The sequence below is a fragment of the Musca autumnalis genome, unplaced genomic scaffold, assembly GCF_047663935.1.
Source record: "Musca autumnalis isolate F117 unplaced genomic scaffold, ASM4766393v1 scaffold_3, whole genome shotgun sequence".
Classification (NCBI taxonomy): Eukaryota; Metazoa; Arthropoda; class Insecta; order Diptera; family Muscidae; genus Musca; species Musca autumnalis.
The window spans coordinates 180,633,226-180,660,762 of NW_027411866.1; the positions used below are offsets into that span (position 1 = coordinate 180,633,226).

General features: G+C 34.4%; 1 long non-coding RNA gene across 1 annotated transcript in view; it reads right to left on the reverse strand.

Moving 5' to 3' along the window:
• Window positions 1-27,537, reverse strand: part of LOC141396734 (uncharacterized) — a 611,272-nt gene that overhangs the window by 156,984 nt on the left and 426,751 nt on the right. The window lies entirely within an intron of this gene.

The following is a 27,537-nucleotide window of genomic DNA, read 5'->3' on the forward strand; positions in this document are numbered from 1 at the left end:
CACTTGTCCGGAATGTCACATCCAGGAATTAAGATCTAAGCTGTATATTAAAAATTTTCACAATTTTCACACAAAAGTTTTGGTCCATTTAACCCTCTAAATATTATCCGATCGCCATCTTCTTCTCCTTTGTGATATACTCTTACCTTATTTAAAATTACGCGTTGATCGGACTATTATTGAGACCTACAGAGCCGCTAGAAAATTGGATAAATATTATGTGTTTGGTCCATTTCACCCGCTAAATATTTCACGATCATCACCAATAAGAATAGGGATCTATTCTGATCTGAACCCGACCTCCACACAAAATTCCGTGACGATCGGTCCATAATTGCGGCCTGGAGCGTGTTTACAATTTATAATGGACAGACGGATGGACGGACACACATCTCAAAATCGCTTTATCTCGTCGAGACATGAAGATTGGTATACCACATTGGGGGTCTCCGACGAATATTTCGCGGTGTTACATGAATTTTTACCAAAACAAACTTATAATACCCTTTTCCACATTGTGGTATAGGGTATAATTATCAATTTCCAGATTTCGTAAAACTTAAAAATTTGGATATTTTTAATTTTTGGCTGGAAAATCAGCGAAAACCTAAACACGTTATAGACTGGATTTTTGCGAAATATAATCGAGGTGTCAAAGACAACTTCGTGATGGGAGTTAAAAAAACATTTATAACATTTGTTTGTGCACGCCTTAACTAAAAATGGATAAAAAATTGGAGGTCAAAAACTCGTGTATTACAATTTGAAAGCTTTTGGTTAGCTACAAAGAAGAGAGGGCGCCCTAATGTGGATTATAGTGAAGGAAGAAAACTTGCTTCGGAAGTCTCCTATGAACATGGCAACAATACCTAGCTCTTGATTCATGCCGCCTCTGCTTCGGCAAATTTGTCAAAAGAAAAATACTTAAACTATGTTCTCAATGAAGTCTTCCAAAGAGAAAATATATATCCAAATCTGAACCGATTTCAATATGATGTCTCAATAATGGTTTCTAGACCAAATTCCGTCAGACACTTCAAATTTCATCACAATTGGACATATATGTATAGCGTGATTGCTGCACGAAATACCTAAAATCGGGTGAAAATATATAAGGGTGCTATATCCAAATCTGAACCGATTTCGATATAATTTGGCATTCTTTTTTCGAAACCTAATTCCGTCACACATTTTAAATTTCATCGAAATTGGACAGAATTTGCGTGTTTGTTGCACCAAATACCTCAAATCGGGGGAAAATATATATAGGAGCTATATCCAAATCTGAACGGATTTCAATATAATTTGGCAAACATATTTCTAGATCGAATCCTGTCACACGTTTAAAATTTCATCGATATAATTTGGCATTCTTTTTTCGAGACCTAATTCCGTCACACATTTTAAATTTCATCGAAATTGGACAGAAATTGTGTGTTTGTTGCACCAAATACCTCAAATCGGGCGAAAATATATATCGGAGCTATATCCAAATCTGAACCGATTTCAAAATATAATATAATAAATAAATATCATCATAATTGAACAGAATTTTCGTGTTTGGTCCATCAATTGCTCGAAATCGGGCGAACATATATATGAGAGCTATATCTATATATGAACCGATTAGAACCAAATTTGGCATATTAGTTTCTAGGCCGATTATAAACATCTGAAGGTCTAGCTTGCCCCTGTGATTTTTTGCCTCAAAAACCTGTCATCGGCCCCATCGTGCAGTGTAGGGTCACTTCTTGGATCGTATTGAAATTTTAAAACCGGGCCACTTTTTGTGATCCTGTCAATTCAAAAATTATTTTTTTAGGATTAGCCAATACTTGTCGAGATGTGGGCCCGAAAAGGTCTCAATATTTAGGGCCAATTGTACTGAACGAAAAATCAGTTAAGGCCAGGTTTTTACTGCATGTAGCCTTGTGGTATTTATTACAACGCTAAAATTTTTTCTCCAGACTGCCATCGGTAAAGGTCCGAAAGCTTCCCAAAACAAGCTCCAAGTGTTATTCTTGCAAATTACCCTAAACCGTATAAAACTTACGCTGCAAACTACCAAAAACTTCTTTTGCCACCTACGAAAATTTAAATTTCTATTTAGGTGTCTACTCATTGGATATTAAGTTCCTCCACTCCAGTTATTGTTTTTTTTTTTTTTGGATAGTCATAGGTTGGGAGCATTTAGCTTTCAACACAGCCGACTAGCTGTTTTTGCAACACAAAATAATTCCCCCAAGCATTCAGAAGTTACAAGGGCACACATCTGACATATCAATGAGTGCAGTCTGATTCTATATTTAGGGCAATAATATGGGTTCTACGAAATGGCTAAAACTATTCAGGAAATGTAAGCCAACATTAAGTTGAGTGGTTACTGCTAGGAATTGAACCCACTCATTCAGTAGAAGGCGCTCATGTTAACCAATGTAGCGCCACAATTTTTACTACACACAGAAAAAAATGACCTCTCTAACATATGTCCCAAACATATTTTGCAGCAAACAAATATTTGTTTACAAGCAGTCCCAAACATAACAACGCCTTTCATAAAGCAAAAAATACTGGTTTTTCTGAGAGATTACAAAAAACAATTTTGGCGAGTTTTTGTTTTTATTGACTAACAACCACCACACACCACCAAACAAAGTAGAGACAAATTTTGCTGCTTTTTATTTATTAATTCTTTTATTTTGTAATATTGTAACATACCGTTACTTCTAAAGATTTTCACTGTAGTTGTTATCGTCTTGCATAGCAGAACAATATACATACGAACATACATGTTGAGTCTATCAGCGCTAGGTTAAGATGTTGCCTTTATATTAAAGAAATTACAAATTTGTAGTTGCGAAGTATTTGACTATACGAACTTTGTTTTTTCGACACCAAACGCATTGTAGTTGTTTGGTTTGTCGGTTTGTCAGTTAACTAACAACAATTGTTGTGACAGCGGTAGTTGTTGTGTGTGTGGTTTGTTGATAAAATATCAATGTTATCGTGAGACGATGGTGGGGGTTGTGTTGTGGTTTGTTGATACATTGTCAATGTGATGGTGAGACGATGAGACCGATGAAAATGTAGGGAATAACAGCCCAGCAAACCAATCGTACCGACATCGTAACGAAATCGGAACAATGCACTTGCACACAGCCCTTTATTATAAACCAGCATTCCGCAGCTGCGAGAGCCCTGTTGTTACTCTCTTTGATCAAAATCCTCTCCACCCATAAAAATATGTTCTAACATAACAATTATGTTGGTAACCAAACATATTAAACTGAGATATGTTACAAAATTTTGCAAACATATATATTTGTTTGCAATCAGTCCCAAACAAATATTTGTTTGGATCCAAACATATTTCTAACATATATTTTTCTGCGTGTATTAAACGATGTATAATAATTTAATCTCGAACTCGAAGTCCGGTAGTAGCTGCTTTAATATACCGCCTAAAAGTATGCTCATTAACAGATTACGAGTAGCAATGACAACTCATCCAATTATAATGTTGAGGTTGAAGTATAGATGGCGTCAGATGATATTTAACTTATATTTTAAATTAGGAACCACTTCGTATGTATGATATGTAGGTCCACCACTCTTGTTACTATTTTTTGTACATTCATATACTGGGGGTATTTATCTGTCAGTAAAACAGTATGTTTCTTTTCTTACTTATACTATAAGTACTCTATTTTTCTCGTCAATTTCAATGATCTAGGACACAACTCGAAGAGAAGTTTTAGAGAGCTGAAAGATACTTAGGAAATGTAAGTAAACATTATTTTGAATGGTTATTGCCAGCACTAAAATATTTCTGATTTTGTTTAGCTTAGAAATCGAACCCAGACAGTGGTATAATTAATACCAAGGAAAGTCCCCGTAGTCTGGTATCTATAACTTGCATATTCCGCCAAAAAGTATGCTAATTTATTTACCTTCTATGACTGTGTGAGGCATTGTGAGTGGCGTGAGCGTAAACTTACTCTCGCTCACCACCAGTTAGAGTCTACAGAAGTTGTGAGCGAGAGTAAATTTACACTCACGAAACTCTCAATGCCTCACATTGTTCAAACGGTAGATCGTTTGCATACAATGTTGTTAATTACCAATTTTCGTGTCTACCATTTATAACAGTGGAAGGAAGGCATTGTGACTCACAAGAGAGCCCATGTGCTCTAAGTGAGCGTAAATTGGTTATCGCTCACAGCCTGTGTAGATGCTAACACGTTGTGAGCATCAACAAATTTACGCTCATTGAGAGCACAAGGGATACCCAAAAATGTTCTCTGCCTTACTTTGATTTATAACATCATAATACCAATATCATAGCTTTAGCTATAGACGTCATAGCTTCAGCTCTTTCCCTGAGCATAATCAGCCAATTATGGAATTAATATCACAGAATTTGCACAGTTTTACCTTATTTTATTACATCCCAGCAAAAATCCTCATTACAAACCTCCCTTTCCACCCATTATTTTAACAAGGGCATGTCGCGCGAAGTATCTGGTTATTTTGCCAATAAGTGTATTCAGCCCAATATTATTCACGGTGCTCTTCAATCAATTTTAAATGGAAGGTGCTTACACCTGGGAAGTTTTTGCGGATTCTGAAACTACAATGTTCATAGATGAGAAAAATCAAAAAACCGGAAATGAAAATTCTCTACAAGATTGACTTATTAATGATATCCATGTAGTTTTTACCGTTATTGAGATATACATATATAATACTGTGTATAATATTGTTTTATAAGGAGGCGATACAGTCAATCCATTGTCCTAATTTGAACTTCTATATCTCAATAACGGTAAAAACTACGAAGATATCATAAAATTCAATCTTGTGGAGATTTTTCGTAGCTACAACATTTTCTTTAATCTCATTTCGTAAGGACTTGCGGTTTCCAAGCAAAATCGTGAAAACCTAAAAAAAAACCTTAAAAATGTCAATTGAATTGCGATTTATTTAAAAAGCGCTCCGGCGATTTTTTTTAGCTTTTCGATTTTTTTCATCTATTAACATTGTAGTTTCAAAATCCGAAAAGACTTCCCAGGTGTAAGCAACTTTCATTTAAATTTGATTTAATAGCACCGTGTATTTGAAGAATATTATTTTCCTTAAATGTGGCTATGGCTATTTAATATAAATCACACAATAGAAAATAAACTCTTAACTCAATCCTTTAAAACACATTAAAAATTTGACAATATCAGTGTTTGGCACATGCAAATTTTTTTGCATATTTATAGACAGCAAATATCCTGCTAAAAAAGAAAAATCTATCAAAAGAACAAAAAGTAATTGTTGTAGCAATTTGTGTGAAAGGAAATTTTTTATCACTTTGGCCAATAAAATGTGAACAAAAAAGTTAAAAGATACACTACTGCACAATAAACGGCAGACATAGGCTGAAGCATTTTGCTGGGGTTGCTTTGGGGCTCAACTTTCAATGACTTGATTTATGCCATACGAAAAAAAACTGGTTTGCCAAACCAACAAAGTGTTGTAAAATTAACAATGAAACTGAACTATAAATAAAAGGAGCCATGTTTGTCTATGGGCTAACGTAACACCAAAATTATACCAATTTTATGTAAAAGCTTCATGCAGAGGTCCAAGAACTTTTTTTGAAGTTTTATTTCCAGACTTTGCTGGTAACTTAGTAGCAGCAAAAAAAAAAAAAAGAAAAAAAATAATAATAAACCAAAATCATGGTTATGATGAGTTTGTCGCCGACAAGGATGATGACGATGCTGTCATTGTTCCATGTTTGGTTTTTATCCAAACAACTTCATACCATTATGTTGTCTAATGTTACCAAAAATGCAATATTCGATATCAAACCAGTGTAAAAAGAGACCTAATTTAGAAATAACATTTTTGACATTATCGAAACGTAGCATTATTTTACTAGCACCATCATAGAGTATAAGTCTGTGGTTTTCAAACAAAACGACATAAGTCGACTTATGCAAATTTTGAGTTATTAATGCCACGTGGTTGTACTTTCTGACAGCTTTTCATGTCACTTTTCCGGTTTTGAAAAAAATGTTCAGTTACTGATATGTTTTGAAAAAACTGCGTAAGTGGGACATTTTATAAAATAACTAGCTGACCCGGTTCCGCGTTGCTGGCCCGTCGTTTTTGATTTCCGTGTAAGGCTTAGTAATCCATCTACAATGTATCTATCTAATATTGATACCTCTAGATATTCGAAACGAATTGACGATAAATCGACGTTTTGGTATAACCCTCATGCAATAGTTTCTCCAGATGTAAAATAGAAAATTACTTTAATTAAAGCCTCCACCATAACATGAAGGGTATACTTAAGTTTATGATTCTGTTTGTAATATATATATTCGTGATCAACATAAAAAATAAGTGAGTATAACGATGTCCGTCTATCTGTTGAAATCGAGATACAGCTCGCGATATTTAACATAGAGCTTTTCAATTTGGTACAGCAGTTTTTATTTTCTCTCGTAGCATGTTTGGCATTGAAAATTGGTTATATCAGTCCACATTTTAATATAGCACCGACTGACCGCCCGATTTTCGGAATCTTCAAGGTTTTAGCCGCATTATCCTACCGAAATGACAATACTTTGGAATTTAGTCTCCCTTAGAGGCATAAAGCATTTTTGCAAAGGATTATTAGCATAGGTCCACGTTTTAATAGAACTACCCTAGAACGGTACCGCCCTAGTGTCGATATTTTTGAGGTTTTAGTCTCATGGCTGAAATTTGGTATTTAGTATTCAGTGTGGGTATAAAACATAGAACATTCGGTACAGGTCCAGGTTTCTAAATAGTCTTCATTGAACGGTACATCTCGATCTTCGGTATTTTCAAGTTTATATCCACATTATTCATACGAAATGGCTATAATTGGTACTTAATCTCCCCTGGGGGTATAAACCAATTCTGCAGAGAATTATCGGTTTAATAATTTGGAGTTTCGATAATTTGGAGGTTTTAGCCTCTTTATCCCACCGAAATGGCTACGGCAATTTGGTGTGTTGTCTTCATTGTGGGTATACAACATTCCCGCATAGAAAATTCGTTAGAAGTTTTTTATGTAGCCTTCATTGAACGATACCTTCCGATTTTCAATATGTTCAAGGTTTTAGCGGTATTATCCAACAGAAATGGCAATATTTGATATTTAGTCTTCCTTGGAGGTATCAAATATTTTAGCAGAGAATTGTCGGAATAAATCCATGTTTTCATAAAACGATACCTACCGATTTTTTTGGGGATTTTGAATGTTTTAGCCACATTATTCAACCGGAATGGCTTAAACCTGATTTCAATATAATTTATGGTGGTGTGCATAAAAGTTGGGGCCGGTCGAACTTAACGTCGTTTTTACTTCTTGATAAGAGAGAGATGTTTCATTGAACACATTATTATTTTGCACTCCTAAACATGAAAACATCTGTGATTAAAAAAAAAAAAAAAATGACTTCAAAGTGCTATTGTGTTTATTTAGACTTTGCTGTATTAAAAAAAAACACGGTCTTGATCGAGTTATTCCAAGCACTGAAGTCAATGTTCATGCCATGTTTGCTGTCTTACTTACTAAATTTGTAAATCTAATCAGTAAGAATAAAGCTTTAAAAAATTGGACGCAATCGCGGTATTCTGCTTCCAAAACATCCATTAATGGCAGGGGCCACAATTGCGATTGTATTAAGTACCAATACGTCTAAAAATCTCTGATATTTAGCGATTTGTTGAAACCCGTTTTTGGGGAAGTCACCCACACCCTCCATTTTCGGTATTCTACGACCTTATGAACCTACACACAATTTTATCCAATTCGGTCCAGCCGTTTCGGAAGTTTAATTTAGAAAATCATGTCAGTCTTAAAGAAACCTATATACATTTAGATAGGTTGCCAGCAAAATTTGAAGGAAGTGGTTCTATGAGATGACGTGATTTCATTGCATCTTATGCATTGGTTCGAAGGAAGTCGTGAAAGATTCGATCTCTCCATTAGCATTTGAACCCATGCAAAGGAAGTCGTGAAAGATCTGATAGTTTCATCAGCATTTGAACCCATGCTAAGGAAGTCGTGAAAGATCCGATCTTTTCATCAGCATTTGAACCCATTCCATCGATCCAATAGAGATGAATTTTGTGTTTTTTATACACATTTTTCTAAATATATAAGATTAATTCTTTACAATAAGCTTGATGTTGTCGGAGACTCGAAATCACAATCAACGTTGTTAAAACTCTCTTCATAATGATAATGTTATTGTCGAGGGTTGGTGAAAATGACTTGCCAAAGCATTGGTAAAAATGACATGTCAAAGCATTGGTGTAATTCACCCATTGGTGTAATTCACCCATAATTGAATGACATCTTTGGCATCGAACATTTTGCTGGGTACAGATGCACCGAATTGTTTGCCCATCGCTTTAGTGACTAATGTACATTTTTAGACGTTCTAGTTATTTAACCATCTTTGAAATTATGTTTTGCCTGATTTCTCAATCGATTTTTTGCAATTTCGGTCAAGGGACATTTAACGTTATTTGGGTTGTAGTGCATTCCAAAATGTGGGCTTGATCGCGCTTTCCCAATTATTGAGGCCAGTGTTTATAGCGTTTTTGTAGTCAAGCTTACTAAAATTAAGAATATGACCTATAATTATACATTTTTAAAAAATTGGGCTGACCGCGATATTCCACTTCCGAGATGACTATTCAGGATCAAGATATTTATTACCACAGTATTACAATCAATTTTTAAACAATACGTTCAAAATTATCTTTGATTTCACGATTTCTTAAAAAATTTTGTGGGGAAGGTACCCTGGTCACTCCACTGACCAGCATTAAAAATAGCTAAAAACCTATTCTCAGACCTAAAAACTCCACATACAAAATTTCATCGAATTCGGTCTAGCCGTTTCGGAGGAGTATAATTTCGAACATCATGGCAGACTCGAAGAATTTTATATATATAGATTTTATAAAATAACTAGCTGACCCGGTTCCGCGTTGCTGGCCCGTCGTTTTGGATTTCCGTATAAGGCTTAGTTATCTATCTACAATTTATCTATCTAATATTGATACCTCTAGATATTTGAACCGAATTGACGATAAATCGACGTTTTGGTATAACCCTCATGCAATGGTATCTCCAGATGTAAAATAGAAAATTAATTTAATTATAGCCTCCACCATAATATGCAGGGTATAATTAACTTTATGATTCTGTTTGTAAAACATCAGAATATTCGTCGGAGAACCTATTAAATATATAGTAGTGATCAACATAAAAAATAAGTGAATATAACGATGTCCGTCATTCTGTTGAAATCAAAATACAGCTCGCGATATTTAACATAGAGCTTTTCAATCTGGTACAGATCGTAGCAAGTTTGGTATTGAAAATTGGTTATATCAGTCCACATTATGATATAGCACCGACTGATCCCCAATTTTCGGAATTTTCAAGGTTTTAGCCGCATTATCCTACCGAAATGACAATACTTTGTTATTTAGTCTCCCGTAGAGGCATAAAGCATTTTTGCAAAGGATTATCAGCATGGGTCCACGTTTTGAACGGTTCCGCCCGAGTGTCGATATTTTAGAGGTTTTAGTCTCATTATCCCACCGAAATGTCTGCAATTTGGTATTTAGTATTCAGTGTCCAGGTTTCTAAATAGTCTTCATTGAACGTTATTTCTCGATATTCGGTATTTTCAAGTTTATAGCGACATTATTCATACAAAATGGCTATAATTGGTACTTAATCTTCCCTGAGAGTATAAACCACCTCTACCTTCGGAGTTTCGATAACATGGAGGTTTTAGTCTCATTATCCCACCAAAATGGCTACGGCAATTTGGTGTATTGTCTTCATTGTGGGTATAAAACATTCCCGTATAGAATATTCGGTAGAAGTTTTTTATGTAGCCTTCATTGAACGATACCTTCCGATTTTCAATATTTTCAAGGTTTTAGCGGCATTATTCAACAGAAATGGTTTTATTTGGTATTTAGTCTTCCTTAGAGGTATCAAATATTTTAGCAGAGAATTGTCGGTATAAATCCATGTTTTTATTAATAAAACGATACCTACCGATTTTTGGGGGATTTTGAATGTTTTAGCCTCATTATTCAATTTAAATATAGTTTCAATATAATTTATAGTGGTGTGCATAAAAGTTGGGGCCGGTCGAACTTAACGTCGTTTTTACTTGTTGTTAACAGAGAGATGTTTCATTGAACTCGTTATTATTTTGCACTCCTAAACATGAAAACATCTGTGATTCATAAAAATGACTTCAAAATGCTATTGGGTTTATCTAGACTTTGATGTATTAAAAAAAACGTGGTCTTGATCGAGTTATTCCAAGCACTGAAGTCAATGTTCATGCCATGTTTGCTGTCCCACTTACTAAATTTGTAAATCTAATCAGTAAGAATAAAGTTTTCAAAAATTGGGCGCAATCGCGGTATTCAGCTTCCAAAACACCCATTAATGGCAGAGGCCACAAGTGCAATTGTATTAAGAACCAATACGTCTAATAATCTCTGATATTTAGGAATTTGTTAAAACCCGTTGTTGGGGAGGTCCCCCACACCCTCCATTTTCGGTATTCTCCCACGTTATGAACCTACACACAGTTTCATCCAATTCCGCCCAGCCGATTCGGAAGTTTAATTTAGGAAATCATGTCAGTCTTAAAGAATCCTATTACATTTAGATAGGTTATAGATACACCGAATTGCTGGCCCACCGCTTTAGCGGTCAATGCACATTTTGTAGACGTTCTAGTTATTTAACCATCTTTGAAATTATGTTTTGCGTGATTTCTCAATCGATTTTTTGGAATTTCGGTCAAGGGACATTTAACATTATTTGGGTTGTACTGTATTCCAAAATGTGGGGTTCATCGCGCTTTCCCAATGTTTATAGCCTTTTTATAGTCACGCTTACTAAAATTACGGATATGACCTATAATTATACATTTTTAAAAAAATTGGGCTGACCGCGATATTCCACTTCCGAGATGACCATTCAAGATCGCGACAGTTATTACCATAGTATTGCAATCAAATTTTAAACAATACGTTCAAAATTATCTTTGATTTTAAGTTTTCTTAAAAAATTTTGTGGGGGAGGTACCCTGGTCACGCCACTGACCAGTATAAAAAATGGCTAAAAACCAATTCTCAGACATAAAAACTCCACATACAAAATTTCATCGGAGGAGTTTAATTTCGAACATCATGGCAGTCTCGAAGAATTTTATATCTATATCTATATATATAAAATTCTTCGAGTCTGCCATGATGTTCGAAATTATACTCCTCCGAAACGGCTAGACCGAATTCGATGAAATTTTGTATGTGGAGTTTTTAGGTCTGAGAATAGGTTTTTAGCTATTTTTAATGCTGGTCAGTGGAGTGACCAGGGTACCTTCCCCACAAAATTTTTTAAGAAATCGTGAAATCAAAGATAATTTTGAACGTATTGTTTAAAAATTGATTGTAATACTGTGGTAATAAATATCTTGATCCTGAATAGTCATCTCGGAAGTGGAATAACGCGGTCAGCCCAATTTTTTAAAAATGTATAATTATAGGTCATATTCTTAATTTTAGTAAGCTTGACTACAAAAACGCTATAAACACTGGCCTCAATAATTGGGAAAGCGCGATCAAGCCCACATTTTGGAATGCACTACAACCCAAATAACGTTAAATGTCCCTTGACCGAAATTGCAAAAAATCGATTGAGAAATCAGGCAAAACATAATTTCAAAGATGGTTAAATAACTAGAACGTCTAAAAATGTACATTAGTCACTAAAGCGATGGGCAAACAATTCGGTGCATCTGTACCCAGCAAAATGTTCGATGCCAAAGATGTCATTCAATTATGGGTGAATTACACCAATGGGTGAATTACACCAATGCTTTGACATGTCATTTTTACCAATGCTTTGGCAAGTCATTTTCACCAACCCTCGACAATAACATTATCATTATGAAGAGAGTTTTAACAACGTTGATTGTGATTTCGAGTCTCCGACAACATCAAGCTTATTGTAAAGAATTAATCTTATATATTTAGAAAAATGTGTATAAAAAACACAAAATTCATCTCTATTGGATCGATGGAATGGGTTCAAATGCTGATGAAAAGATCGGATCTTTCACGACTTCCTTAGCATGGGTTCAAATGCTGATGAAACTATCAGATCTTTCACGACTTCCTTTGCATGGGTTCAAATGCTAATGGAGAGATCGAATCTTTCACGACTTCCTTCGAACCAATGCATAAGATGCAATGAAATCACGTCATCTCATAGAACCACTTCCTTCAAATTTTGCTGGCAACCTATCTAAATGTATATAGGGTTCTTTAAGACTGACATGATTTTCTAAATTAAACTTCCGAAACGGCTGGACCGAATTGGATAAAATTGTGTGTAGGTTCATAAGGTCGTAGAATACCGAAAATGGAGGGTGTGGGTGACTTCCCCAAAAACGGGTTTCAACAAATCGCTAAATATCAGCGATTTTTAGACGTATTGGTACTTAATACAATCGCAATTGTGGCCCCTGCCATTAATGGATGTTTTGGAAGCAGAATACCGCGATTGCGTCCAATTTTTTAAAGCTTTATTCTTACTGATTAGATTTACAAATTTAGTAAGTAAGACAGCAAACATGGCATGAACATTGACTTCAGTGCTTGGAATAACTCGATCAAGACCGTGTTTTTTTTTAATACAGCAAAGTCTAAATAAACACAATAGCACTTTGAAGTCATTTTTTTTTTTTTTGAATCACAGATGTTTTCATGTTTAGGAGTGCAAAATAATAATGTGTTCAATGAAACATCTCTCTCTTATCAAGAAGTAAAAACGACGTTAAGTTCGACCGGCCCCAACTTTTATGCACACCACCATAAATTATATTGAAATCAGGTTTAAGCCATTCCGGTTGAATAATGTGGCTAAAACATTCAAAATCCCCAAAAAAATCGGTAGGTATCGTTTTATGAAAACATGGATTTATTCCGACAATTCTCTGCTAAAATATTTGATACCTCCAAGGAAGACTAAATATCAAATATTGCCATTTCTGTTGGATAATACCGCTAAAACCTTGAACATATTGAAAATCGGAAGGTATCGTTCAATGAAGGCTACATAAAAAACTTCTAACGAATTTTCTATGCGGGAATGTTGTATACCCACAATGAAGACAACACACCAAATTGCCGTAGCCATTTCGGTGGGATAAAGAGGCTAAAACCTCCAAATTATCGAAACTCCAAATTATTAAACCGATAATTCTCTGCAGAATTGGTTTATACCCCCAGGGGAGATTAAGTACCAATTATAGCCATTTCGTATGAATAATGTGGATATAAACTTGAAAATACCGAAGATCGAGATGTACCGTTCAATGAAGACTATTTAGAAACCTGGACCTGTACCGAATGTTCTATGTTTTATACCCACACTGAATACTAAATACCAAATTTCAGCCATGAGACTAAAACCTCAAAAATATCGACACTAGGGCGGTACCGTTCTAGGGTAGTTCTATTAAAACGTGGACCTATGCTAATAATCCTTTGCAAAAATGCTTTATGCCTCTAAGGGAGACTAAATTCCAAAGTATTGTCATTTCGGTAGGATAATGCGGCTAAAACCTTGAAGATTCCGAAAATCGGGCGGTCAGTCGGTGCTATATTAAAATGTGGACTGATATAACCAATTTTCAATGCCAAACATGCTACGAGAGAAAATAAAAACTGCTGTACCAAATTGAAAAGCTCTATGTTAAATATCGCGAGCTGTATCTCGATTTCAACAGATAGACGGACATCGTTATACTCACTTATTTTTTATGTTGATCACGAATATATATATTACAAACAGAATCATAAACTTAAGTATACCCTTCATGTTATGGTGGAGGCTTTAATTAAAGTAATTTTCTATTTTACATCTGGAGAAACTATTGCATGAGGGTTATACCAAAACGTCGATTTATCGTCAATTCGTTTCGAATATCTAGAGGTATCAATATTAGATAGATACATTGTAGATGGATTACTAAGCCTTACACGGAAATCAAAAACGATGGGCCAGCAACGCGGAACCGGGTCAGCTAGTATATATATAGATTTTCATAAAAAAGTTATTATTTGGATATAAGTAGCAATAAACCAAAGACATTTTCATAAAAATACACAAGACTTGGGTCATTTTGGATAAAAATAAAATTAAAGTATTTATTGATTCTCTTTCAAGTGAAAACGACGTAAAACTAAATTTGATGTTTTGCATGCTATTTTATATTGTTTTTTTATTTGTATGTGGTTTACTCCCTAACACAGGCGTCGTTGCATAATTTTAAACAGGAACTACTGATCATTCATTTAACTACTAAAGTACATAATTTTGATGTAATTGCAGTGCAACAAAATGAATAAATAAGTACAAATTAATCAAATTCTAAAAGCGTATTATATATCTATAACGAATAATTAATAATTCCGCCCACTATTTCTAAATAACATTGATATGAAGAATATTTTGATTTTCTTCTAGTTTATTTTCGTCTTCGCTCATTACACTGTGCAACAAAATGGAGGTGAAAGTCTGGGGCACGGAAAATTCCTCTTGGGGCAGAAAGGCCTTGATGAGTATTTTAAGAACCCCGAAGGACAGATCCGCCATGAGTCGAACTTCCGCGTTATGGCGTGATGCAATTTTTGCTAGAAACCCTGTAAGCCATCAGGAATTACCGTTATATCTGTGTTCACTGTTGTTTTAGCTTATTTTTGAGATAACATGTCACAACATGAGTATAAATGTGTCATTTTTGTGAAAGAAATAAAACGCAAAGATACTTTTAAAAAAAATATATTTATAAAAAATTGAAATTTTTTTATTTCAAGCGTTTGTTTTTGGCGTGCTCTATTAATATGTAAGAAAAACATCAACACAAAATTATCGACATATAGCAAATATTACAAAAAAATATTTTGTTTTTGCTCTCCTGAAATTTTGACTTTTAGATTTATGTCGTTTTCCAAGAAAACCACAGAAGTCATCAAAGCATGCAACATGTTGCATGTCACACGTTAGCTGTTGGCATGTTTTGTTTTAGCTTCTTTTTTTCGATGGCATTGTTTCGCCCTCTGTTCAATAGAGAGTAATACTGGCACAGTGGAACAAACAAAAAAAATCAAAATCTACAATTAAAATAAAAAAATAATAGAGACGCTTAAAATTTGTTTAATCCTTTTAATGATCTACTCGTGCACATCATGTGAAATTTCAGAGTTATGGGTATGAAAAAGTTTTGAGCGCTATATCTCCTCTCTCCAACGAAAACTCATGCAGTCCTCAAAAGATATTTCCATGTCTGAGTAGGTGTACTGAATATTTTTATAAATTAATCATTAAGCTAATAGTTTACACGGAATTGTTTTCATAGAGTAAGAATTTGGTCCTGGAAAAATTTGCAAATGTTTATAATTTATAGTTTTTTCATGATACTGTGTTTCCTTTACTTTTTATTATATTTTCCTATATATTTTGTTCAGCCTTGCTGACGTAGAGTTTTGTCAAGACTTCTTTATTTTAATGTATGTCCCATGTTGTTTATATTGTAACAAAATGTCTGACAAGAAAATAGAGCTATTGTTTTCTATACACTGATTGTTAGTTCAGTATACGGTTCATTGAACTATAAAAATTATTGTTGTAAACCAAAATACTCTACATTTACAATTTACAATTAAGCCTTAAAGTTCTACATAAACAGATATTTACCGGTATGTATGCCCGTTACATATTCAGCACATACTGGCACCATTTTTTGCATATTTTCGATGTGAACAAAATGTATAAGTATTTTTTAAAGGGAAATAATTGATTTTTGTGAGAATTTAATAATAGTAAAATAATTTGTTATACTAACCTAGTAAATGGATCGTACTATTTAATTCAGCGTACGTGAAAATAAAACGTGAAAAACGTGAAACTTCTGTAGAAGTGTTTTTAGCCTTTGGAAACACGAAATACCAAATACAAAATAACGGAATTGTAGGTCAAATAAGACTAATACCATCAACATTTCTTAAAGTGACGCGTCGAGTTATATGGGGCTATACAAAAACGTCGACCTATATAAAACATTTTTGGTAGAGAAGTTTATAGTCACAAAATACGAAACTGCAACCTGTTCGATTGTAATATGGGAATAATACCTTCAAAAGGCCTTAAAACGACGTCACTTTGTAAGGTAGGAGTTGGTCCAAACTGAGTGGGCCTACAGTAAATTTGCCAAAGTATTCTCCACCTACAAATTTCGTACATTAAAGTGATTTCCACAGAAGGACAGTCATTTCTATATCGGTGTAGAAGCACGCTGATCAAGAATATATACAATTTATATGGTGTTAAATTATTAATTCGAGGAATTACAAACAGAATGACAAACATAATATACCCTCCACTACAAATTTAACGATGTTAAATTATTCTTATTATTATTCCTACTGGTTTTCATCATGCAGAATTTGTTATTCTGAAGATATTCACATTGTTGATTTGATTTGTAGTAGTCTATCCAGTAGAACCAGGTCTAACCAGACTTTGTATCCTTTAGTCACCTTTTGGTAAGGCTCACCATTTTTGAGATATATCAAAAAACAAAAATAAAAATATGACCTATGATCATGAACAAGTTTCTTTGCCCGCATGGGATAGAGACAGAGAATTTTAGGACCTTATTTGTAATGACAAATCCTACATCTTCACCAAAATTCAGCTCTGTGGGAATTTTTCTATTTCAATTCCTATTTTGTTTGGACTACATACAATAAGTACTTATTGTATCGACACCAATATCCACTTATATCAGTTTGTGCAAACCCGATATAAACAAATACGTTTTTTTTCTGTCTATACCAACTCATATCATACCCGTTTGAAAAAGTATCAGTATCAACTTGTAACTGAAACTACATTCTACATATCCATACTCACTCAATGTTCAAAAATTTCTTAACTGATATATTCAGTTGTATCTGTGCATGTGTTTATTTCGTACTCAAAAAATTTTTGGTTCTATTCAGATGAACCGGAGTGTATGTAGTTGTTTTATATATTCTATCATCGTACTGCACGTAACGCGAGTCAGATGATTTGAAATTACGCCAACCAATGTGTATATAGGTGATCAAAAATATACACATCGCAGTGTTAAATTAGTCGTATTTCGTGTTTCATAACATGGATCCATACCAATTTTTTCTGTAAGAAATGTTAGGAAGACCAATATCAAAATTTGTTGATGCTGAACTCCAAATATACCGAGTTGTCTATCAATGGGTGCTATGCCGAAACGTGGAGCTTCGCCGAACATTGCATACGATGTGGTTAAGCCAATCATGAAACTATCATGGACCGATAAAATCCATCTTCAATAACAAAGGTACTTCTTCTTTATCTGCCAATCCGTATTAGGATGTTCCGGATCATACAATTACAATTTAGTGTTAGTATAATTAACTATACTAATTGTTAAAACTACTACGCAATTAAATGGCATTTTTATTCAATTATCAAAAGTTCTTCTGCAGACCCGTCCAAAGTCTTGTAAAATGAAAACTGCTTTATAGAATATCAATCTTATGAGGGCGAGCATTTTGGATATTATCAATCATGTATGAATAAGAGTAAGTAATGAAACCAAAACCGCAAAACGCTTGGTTCTGGGATCCTTCATTAAAACAACAATAACCGAAATGACATTTCACGAATAGGATCTGTATTCTTAAACGTAGAACTTTGATTTTTGTTTTTCTAATTTTACAGCAGCGCGTATTTTAGCATTATGTATCAGATTCAATGAAAAACGAATTCTGATCTTTTTGGAACTACATCTTTGGGCATTTATGGTGACAATATATATAATTCTCCTTATTTTATATCAATCATGACAGAGTGTTCGAACAAAAACATACTCGTCCCAAACGACTTGATTTGATTTAATGAAATTTTGTACCTAGAGTCTGCAGATCTGAGGCCTGTCATTAATTGTTGTTTTTGAAGTAGAAATCCCCGCTCGCGTTCGTTTTTGGAAAACTTTATAAGTGCAGAAAAGATATTTGAAATTAGAAGTGGGACTACAAAAACGCCAGAACATTGATTTAAATACTTGGAATGATTCATATATCATATTTTTGAATACAGTAAAATATCTATAATTCCAACTATTGCTTAAAAGTAGTTTTTATGAATTGTTGAGATTTATCCGAATTTGAAGATTTCCTGTCTAAAATCTGGAAATATCATTGCAAGAGAGTTATGACAATTCGTGGATTGATATTATGAAGTTCGAAGAAGAACAAGTAAAAAAAGCCAATGCGAAGTGAAACTTTTACCTACGGACAGATCGAATGTATTTAAGGTCTCTTCAGAATTTTGTGGCCCCTTTTTGGACATTTAAACTTGCCGACAAAAATATAGATTAGGAATTAAATGCACTAAGACACAAATGTTGAATTTTTGTGGGGAAGGTACCTTTAGGGTGGACCGAAATGGGCCATTTTAGAAGTTAAACTAAATTTTGACAAAATATTAGTAGATCCAAAGTTTGGACCAAATTGGTTGCCCCATTCAAGTGATATCGTCCTAGCAGTTTAGTGAAATTTTTTAAATATTGGGGAGAAGTACCGGAAGTTGTGGACCGGAATTGCCCATGAAACTAATTTTGGATATAATATGTCGAAGACTAAATATTGGACCAAATCGGTTGAACAGTTCGAGAGTTATCGTGCTCTCCAACAGCCACATATAGTGACACAGGGATTTTTTACACCTTTCGGGCTGTTTTCCTAAGAAATATGGACTTGCCCCTGAAAAAAATTTTACCGTCGTAATGGAGGTAGCGAATGCAAATCGCTTCAACAAAAATCAAAGTGATTCGAGAGCAGGTCCTAATGTGAACTTATCCGAAATTTTGTGTGAGAGGTACCAGAAGGAATAGAGAAATATAGTCAATATTCGAACCTGATCTATACGTGATAGATATATTAGGATGTGCAAAGTATGGATTACATCGGTCACTCCCTTCAAGAGTTATCGTGCGCACAAATTTTCCGAACATTTTCGAACTTTGGGGGAGGTACCGGAAGGAGTGGACCGATATAGCCCATTTTCGAATTTGAACTAAGTTTGGACAAAATATTACGAAAGCCAAATTTTGGATGGAATCGGTTGATCCGTTCGAGAGTTATCGTGCGCTCCAGCCAGACAGACGGACATTGCTCAATCGACTCCAAACTGTCTGAAACACATTTCGTCCAAACATACTTGGGGTCTAAAACCCTTAATTCGATGAGGCACATTTTGCCCGTATGAAAGTGTATATACCCTCGTTAGCATAAATGCTGAGGGTGTAAAAAGCTCGGCCCAGAGCCAGAGATAGATTGACAGACGAACACAAACAACAGGCAAGCAACGCATATCCGGGTAAGCTAGTGTCTAATGAATCAGCGTTCTTACATTTGAACACATGTATCGCAGACAGTTTTTGTCCATTCGGTTCGAAAATTTTTTGCAACATATTCTAATCTACCTATACTTTAAAACGATCCAATAAAAACGATCCTATTTTTTAATTTGCAAGTGGCTATAACCCCTAAAAATTAGAATAATTTTTCTTAAATTATTACAAAATTCCCGTCCTCTTATTTGATGATAGTACACACAAAAAAGGACTTCCGTTCTATTTACAACGGAAACCAAAATGTGTTTTAATTAACAATATTAAATATTGAGAATGATACAAAAGGATGTTTTGCTTTTTCGGCATGTTTTTTTTCTTGGATGGATTTTTTTTTGTCAAATACAGGCAATTAATGCTCTTTGTTTTGACTCTAACCAGAAGGAAAAGCTGTGATGATGCCAAGTGTTTAAGAAAAAGACGAAATTCATTAGTAAGTCAACCGACTGACCCTAATATTTTATGAAGAAGACGATTGGGGAGGTACATAATTTGTTCATTTTAAAGTCCGGATTCACAACTCATTTACACAATTAGCACAACAATGAGAACGAAGTGCAAAACGTTGCCTTTGACCTTGTATTTTATGGTTATGGGGCAGTAGTCGTTGTATGGAAGGAATCTTATATTTGCTTTGTTGCTCTTTTTTCCCGGGATTGAAAACTTTCTTGTTTTTTTTTTTGTGGATTTGTAATAGAACCTAAAGTTATGGTTTTCTTTCGTTTTCTGCTTTATCCTTTTTTTAAACAAAAAAAATATATATATGTATTAATGAATTATTATTTCGTTATTTTAATAATGGAGATTTTACAGAAAATGTGCCTAAAGGATGAAATACAATATTTGCTTTTAATTACAAGTTTTGAGAAAATCTCGCTAGGATTTTAATTTTAAAGTTAAGGGAAAGTAGAAAATTTATAAAATATAAGATTTTGTGGCTGTTTCATATGGCGCTCTTTTGAGAAGCATCCTTTTTGGTACTTTTAATAACACAACATTTGTGATGATGATGAAGGTCCAAACCATTATCCTTTCTTTAGAAAATATATTCTAATTAAAAAAGTTCTTCTAAGACACCCAAAATGATTTGTTTTTAAGATAATTGCAAATTCTAATAAAATTAAAATTATTTCAATTAAACATAGATTGAGAACATATACTGATATATTAAGGCAAATGTTTCAGAATAACGGACAAAATCTAAACACCATTTGAGAGTAAAAACAAGTAAAAAGACGTTAAGTTCGGCCGGGCCGAACTTTTTATACCCTCCACCATAAAATAGTCTTAATTAAAATGGAATAATTGGAATGGAATAAAATGGAATAATAATTTTCGACAATGGATAGACTCCTACTGCCTCCCACTATTGCTTAAATTACACTGTGAACACAAATGTTGAGGCAAAGATAATTCCTTTTGGAGATGAAAGCCCTTGGTGTGTGTATATTAAAAACCCCGAAGGACAGATGCGCCGTGAGTCGAACTTCCGCGTTATCGCGTGACTAAGTTTTTGCAGGAGACCCTGTAAGACCCTTGTAAAGCACTTAAGCAACAGTGAACAAAGATATAACGCTAATTCCTGATGGCCCACAGGGTCTCTAACAAAAATTTCATCACGCCATAACGCGGAAGTTCGACTCACGGCGGATCTGTCCTTCGGGGTTCATAATATATTCACCAAGGCCTTTCTTCCCCAAGAGGAATTTTCCGTGCCCCAGACTTTCAACTACATTTTGTTGCAAAGTGTTATCTAATCTAAAAAAATGTGTTCAGCTAGGGGAAAGGTACCACCTACGGGGCTAAATCAAAGAGTCAGCCTATCTTTAAATTTTTTGGCGGAAAAGTTTTATAGCTGCAGGGAACTTCAAGAGTCAAATTGAGGGTAGTTTCATCAAAACAATGTAGACCCTCAAAAATGGACCCATGTTGACGAATTTTAGTGAAGAAATTTCGTGACCACTGAAAATTCCCGAAAATCGGGATATACCAAAACATGGACCTATATTGACGATTATTTTTGAATAGACAAAATTGTAGTTAAAATTCGGTTAAAAATTGCAGCTAAAATTCTCAAAATACCGAAAATTGGGAGATACCGTTATATGGGGGCCATACCAAAACATGGACCTATGTTGACGATGTTTTGTTGGAGATGTTTTAGGACCACTGAGAACTTTAAATGTCAAATTGCAGATAGTTCGGTTACAAATTGTGGCTAAAATTCTCAAAATACCGAAAATCGGGAGGTACCGTTATATGGGGACTATACCAAAACATGGACCTATGCCCATATCCTTTGGGATATAAGTTTGTTGATCATTAGGAACCCTAAGTGCCAAATTATAGCTAATTCGGCCTGCAAATGTGGCGAAGAACGTCAAAATACCTCAAATCCGGAGGTACCGTTATATGGGGGCTATACCAAAGAGTGGACCGATATAGCCCATCTTCGAACTTGACCTGCCTATGGCAAAAAGACCCTCGGGTGCAAAATTTCAGCACTCTATCTCAATTATTGCGGACGCTAGAGTGATTACAACAGACGGACAGACGGACGGAGAGACGGACATGGCTAGATCGTCTTAGAATTTTATCCTGATCAAGAATATATATACTTTATAGGGTCGCAAATGATTAGTTCGATGTGTTACAAACGGAATGACAAACTTAATATACCCTCCATACTATGGTGGAGGGTATAAAATGACAAAGAATATTTAAAGTTTTTGCAAATAGGCAAAGACTAACTTAGCTGGGCCAAATGCACGCTTCCAGATGGAAGATAATTTGAAATGTTGGAATATTATTTCTGGAAATAAAAAAAGAGTGGAAAATACGCTCTACATTATCACATCACCTATACTTCAAATAAATTGTTGTAGATCAATGATAACACATTGATCATACTTCCAGGAGGAATATTTAAATATTAAATAGGAGCCTGTTTATGTATGTCGACTGAAAGGTTTCTTGCACTTCCAAAGTGGAAAAAATCATGTTCTGTTCATGTAAACACCTTCGAAACGAAAATCTATGCGACCGACAAGCCATACGAATTAACACGTAAAAGTACACTTTTCTATGTAAATTTGGGTTTATGTATTTCGAAAAACTGTCTTTTGTAGGAAGAGAATGTCAAAATCACTCACTTGCTTTGTAGCTGTCAAATAGAACGTGAACTCGCGAATAACACCGAATATCTTAAATCAAATTTATGCAACACATTCTGGAAACAAAATAAAAATTTTATAGACGCGTTTTAGAGGCGGTTTTATTCATTTTTCGCATATGATGCTTAACGACAGTCGCACGATAGTTTGCGAAATACATGAACGCCTTTTCAGACAGAAGTAAGTGACTTCTTTTTTTTGGTACCGGTTTTCGTGCGACGTACATAAACATGCTGTTAGTTTTCTTATGGACATCTGCAAATTTTCATATGTGTCTTGCAATATTAGGTGATTTTTATTTATGATTTTGATTGTTCCGTTCGAGTGACAGACGGACGCACAGGCCTCTATTCCAAATTGTCTAAGAGAACTTTGTTCAAACATAATTGGGTTCCAAGCCATTATTTCGATGGGGCACATTTTTGTATATACCCTCGTTAGCCTAAATGCAGGGTGTATAATTTACCTCAATATTTCTAAAAACAATTAATTGGTTTTTTAAATGTATTTATCAACATTTTAGTGGTCTTAGGAATGTGGGCATATTCTTTTTCAATATTATTTTTATAGGTTAATTTGTACGCAGTTATGACTATCATGAAATATTTATCAACACATTATTTGGAAATGGAAGTTTTACTGATTATAGGTCTACTACGATTTGTTAAAATGTATTTTATTTTCTTTACGTGTATAATAGTTCATAGCGGGAAGTTGATAGGAAATGATGTACTAGTTAGTCCACTGGCTCTTCCTTTTAGTCCTTTTTACCCTCATAACTGCAAAAAAATTATAAACAATTTTGATCGGTAAATCATCTTTCATGACTTGGCCTTGCATTATGAGAAAGTCCTTTCCATAATCTGCTTACTTGTTTAGAAAAAAAGTATTTTAAACAAAATATAAATGTATGTGTGGTTGTATATGTATACCTAGTTTAAAGTAAAAGGCCAAATTGGGATCATAAAATTATTTAACTTGTCTACACCAAATTTCATGTTTGGCAGTTTGCCAAATGAGGAGGTTTTGTTATGTGAGGTATGATGTGGATCTTTTGGATAAAATTGTTCTTTTAAATAAGCTGGCTTTTAAAAAGTTCTCATTTGCTATGAGTGTGTGTGTGTGCTTGGCTTCTTTAAGTTTTTTCGCGTTTTTTTGTAAACGGAAATGTTTATATAAACCATATTACGAATTCTATTCATTGACTTTTGTACTAAGGGCATTACTTGAATTTCTTGTTTTCTTTTTCTCAGTTTCTATGTATGGGGGATTTTATAAAAGAACTAACATTTATTCATGTAAACTGTAATAGCTGCTGGCATATATTGGCAAAATAATTTTCGAAATTTGTTGATAGGTTGTAAGTTTTAACATAATGCTTTGTAAGATAAGTTAAGTGATGAGTGAGGCTGATTGTTTGTGCATGGCAGCAAGGTAAGGCAAATATTTTTGGAAATTTTCTTAGCAAGGTAAGAAATATGGAAGTAATACATTCCACATTAGAACGCCATCTATATTTCAAATTAAATACTTGCAAGGCGATGATTTTTCAGGGTAAACTAATGCTTGATTTACATATACGAAATCCACTCGATTTCAACTGTCAATTCCTTTGCGTATACGTCAAATGAAAACTCATCCGAAATCCATTGAATTTCATTTGACGTTTAAGCAACATTTTGCTGGGTACAGATGCACCGAATTGTTTGCCCATCGCTTTAGTGACTAATGTACATTTTTAGACGTTCTAGTTATTTAACCATCTTTGAAATTATGTTTTGCCTGATTTCTCAATCGATTTTTTGCAATTTCGGTCAAGGGACATTTAACGTTATTTGGGTTGTAGTGCATTCCAAAATGTGGGCTTGATCGCGCTTTCCCAATTATTGAGGCCAGTGTTTATAGCGTTTTTGTAGTCAAGCTTACTAAAATTAAGAATATGACCTATAATTATACATTTTTAAAAAATTGGGCTGACCGCGATATTCCACTTCCGAGATGACTATTCAGGATCAAGATATTTATTACCACAGTATTACAATCAATTTTTAAACAATACGTTCAAAATTATCTTTGATTTCACGATTTCTTAAAAAATTTTGTGGGGAAGGTACCCTGGTCACTCCACTGACCAGCATTAAAAATAGCTAAAAACCTATTCTCAGACCTAAAAACTCCACATACAAAATTTCATCGAATTCGGTCTAGCCGTTTCGGAGGAGTATAATTTCGAACATCATGGCAGACTCGAAGAATTTTATATATATAGATTTTATAAAATAACTAGCTGACCCGGTTCCGCGTTGCTGGCCCGTCGTTTTGGATTTCCGTATAAGGCTTAGTTATCTATCTACAATTTATCTATCTAATATTGATACCTCTAGATATTTGAACCGAATTGACGATAAATCGACGTTTTGGTATAACCCTCATGCAATGGTATCTCCAGATGTAAAATAGAAAATTAATTTAATTATAGCCTCCACCATAATATGCAGGGTATAATTAACTTTATGATTCTGTTTGTAAAACATCAGAATATTCGTCGGAGAACCTATTAAATATATAGTAGTGATCAACATAAAAAATAAGTGAATATAACGATGTCCGTCATTCTGTTGAAATCAAAATACAGCTCGCGATATTTAACATAGAGCTTTTCAATCTGGTACAGATCGTAGCAAGTTTGGTATTGAAAATTGGTTATATCAGTCCACATTATGATATAGCACCGACTGATCCCCAATTTTCGGAATTTTCAAGGTTTTAGCCGCATTATCCTACCGAAATGACAATACTTTGTTATTTAGTCTCCCGTAGAGGCATAAAGCATTTTTGCAAAGGATTATCAGCATGGGTCCACGTTTTGAACGGTTCCGCCCGAGTGTCGATATTTTAGAGGTTTTAGTCTCATTATCCCACCGAAATGTCTGCAATTTGGTATTTAGTATTCAGTGTCCAGGTTTCTAAATAGTCTTCATTGAACGTTATTTCTCGATATTCGGTATTTTCAAGTTTATAGCGACATTATTCATACAAAATGGCTATAATTGGTACTTAATCTTCCCTGAGAGTATAAACCACCTCTACCTTCGGAGTTTCGATAACATGGAGGTTTTAGTCTCATTATCCCACCAAAATGGCTACGGCAATTTGGTGTATTGTCTTCATTGTGGGTATAAAACATTCCCGTATAGAATATTCGGTAGAAGTTTTTTATGTAGCCTTCATTGAACGATACCTTCCGATTTTCAATATTTTCAAGGTTTTAGCGGCATTATTCAACAGAAATGGTTATATTTGGTATTTAGTCTTCCTTAGAGGTATCAAATATTTTAGCAGAGAATTGTCGGTATAAATCCATGTTTTTATTAATAAAACGATACCTACCGATTTTTGGGGGATTTTGAATGTTTTAGCCTCATTATTCAATTTAAATATAGTTTCAATATAATTTATAGTGGTGTGCATAAAAGTTGGGGCCGGTCGAACTTAACGTCGTTTTTACTTGTTGTTAACAGAGAGATGTTTCATTGAACTCGTTATTATTTTGCACTCCTAAACATGAAAACATCTGTGATTCATAAAAATGACTTCAAAATGCTATTGGGTTTATCTAGACTTTGATGTATTAAAAAAAACGTGGTCTTGATCGAGTTATTCCAAGCACTGAAGTCAATGTTCATGCCATGTTTGCTGTCCCACTTACTAAATTTGTAAATCTAATCAGTAAGAATAAAGTTTTCAAAAATTGGGCGCAATCGCGGTATTCAGCTTCCAAAACACCCATTAATGGCAGAGGCCACAAGTGCAATTGTATTAAGAACCAATACGTCTAATAATCTCTGATATTTAGGAATTTGTTAAAACCCGTTGTTGGGGAGGTCCCCCACACCCTCCATTTTCGGTATTCTCCCACGTTATGAACCTACACACAGTTTCATCCAATTCCGCCCAGCCGATTCGGAAGTTTAATTTAGGAAATCATGTCAGTCTTAAAGAATCCTATTACATTTAGATAGGTTATAGATACACCGAATTGCTGGCCCACCGCTTTAGCGGTCAATGCACATTTTGTAGACGTTCTAGTTATTTAACCATCTTTGAAATTATGTTTTGCGTGATTTCTCAATCGATTTTTTGGAATTTCGGTCAAGGGACATTTAACATTATTTGGGTTGTACTGTATTCCAAAATGTGGGGTTCATCGCGCTTTCCCAATGTTTATAGCCTTTTTATAGTCACGCTTACTAAAATTACGGATATGACCTATAATTATACATTTTTAAAAAAATTGGGCTGACCGCGATATTCCACTTCCGAGATGACCATTCAAGATCGCGACAGTTATTACCATAGTATTGCAATCAAATTTTAAACAATACGTTCAAAATTATCTTTGATTTTAAGTTTTCTTAAAAAATTTTGTGGGGGAGGTACCCTGGTCACGCCACTGACCAGTATAAAAAATGGCTAAAAACCAATTCTCAGACATAAAAACTCCACATACAAAATTTCATCGGAGGAGTTTAATTTCGAACATCATGGCAGTCTCGAAGAATTTTATATCTATATCTATATATATAAAATTCTTCGAGTCTGCCATGATGTTCGAAATTATACTCCTCCGAAACGGCTAGACCGAATTCGATGAAATTTTGTATGTGGAGTTTTTAGGTCTGAGAATAGGTTTTTAGCTATTTTTAATGCTGGTCAGTGGAGTGACCAGGGTACCTTCCCCACAAAATTTTTTAAGAAATCGTGAAATCAAAGAT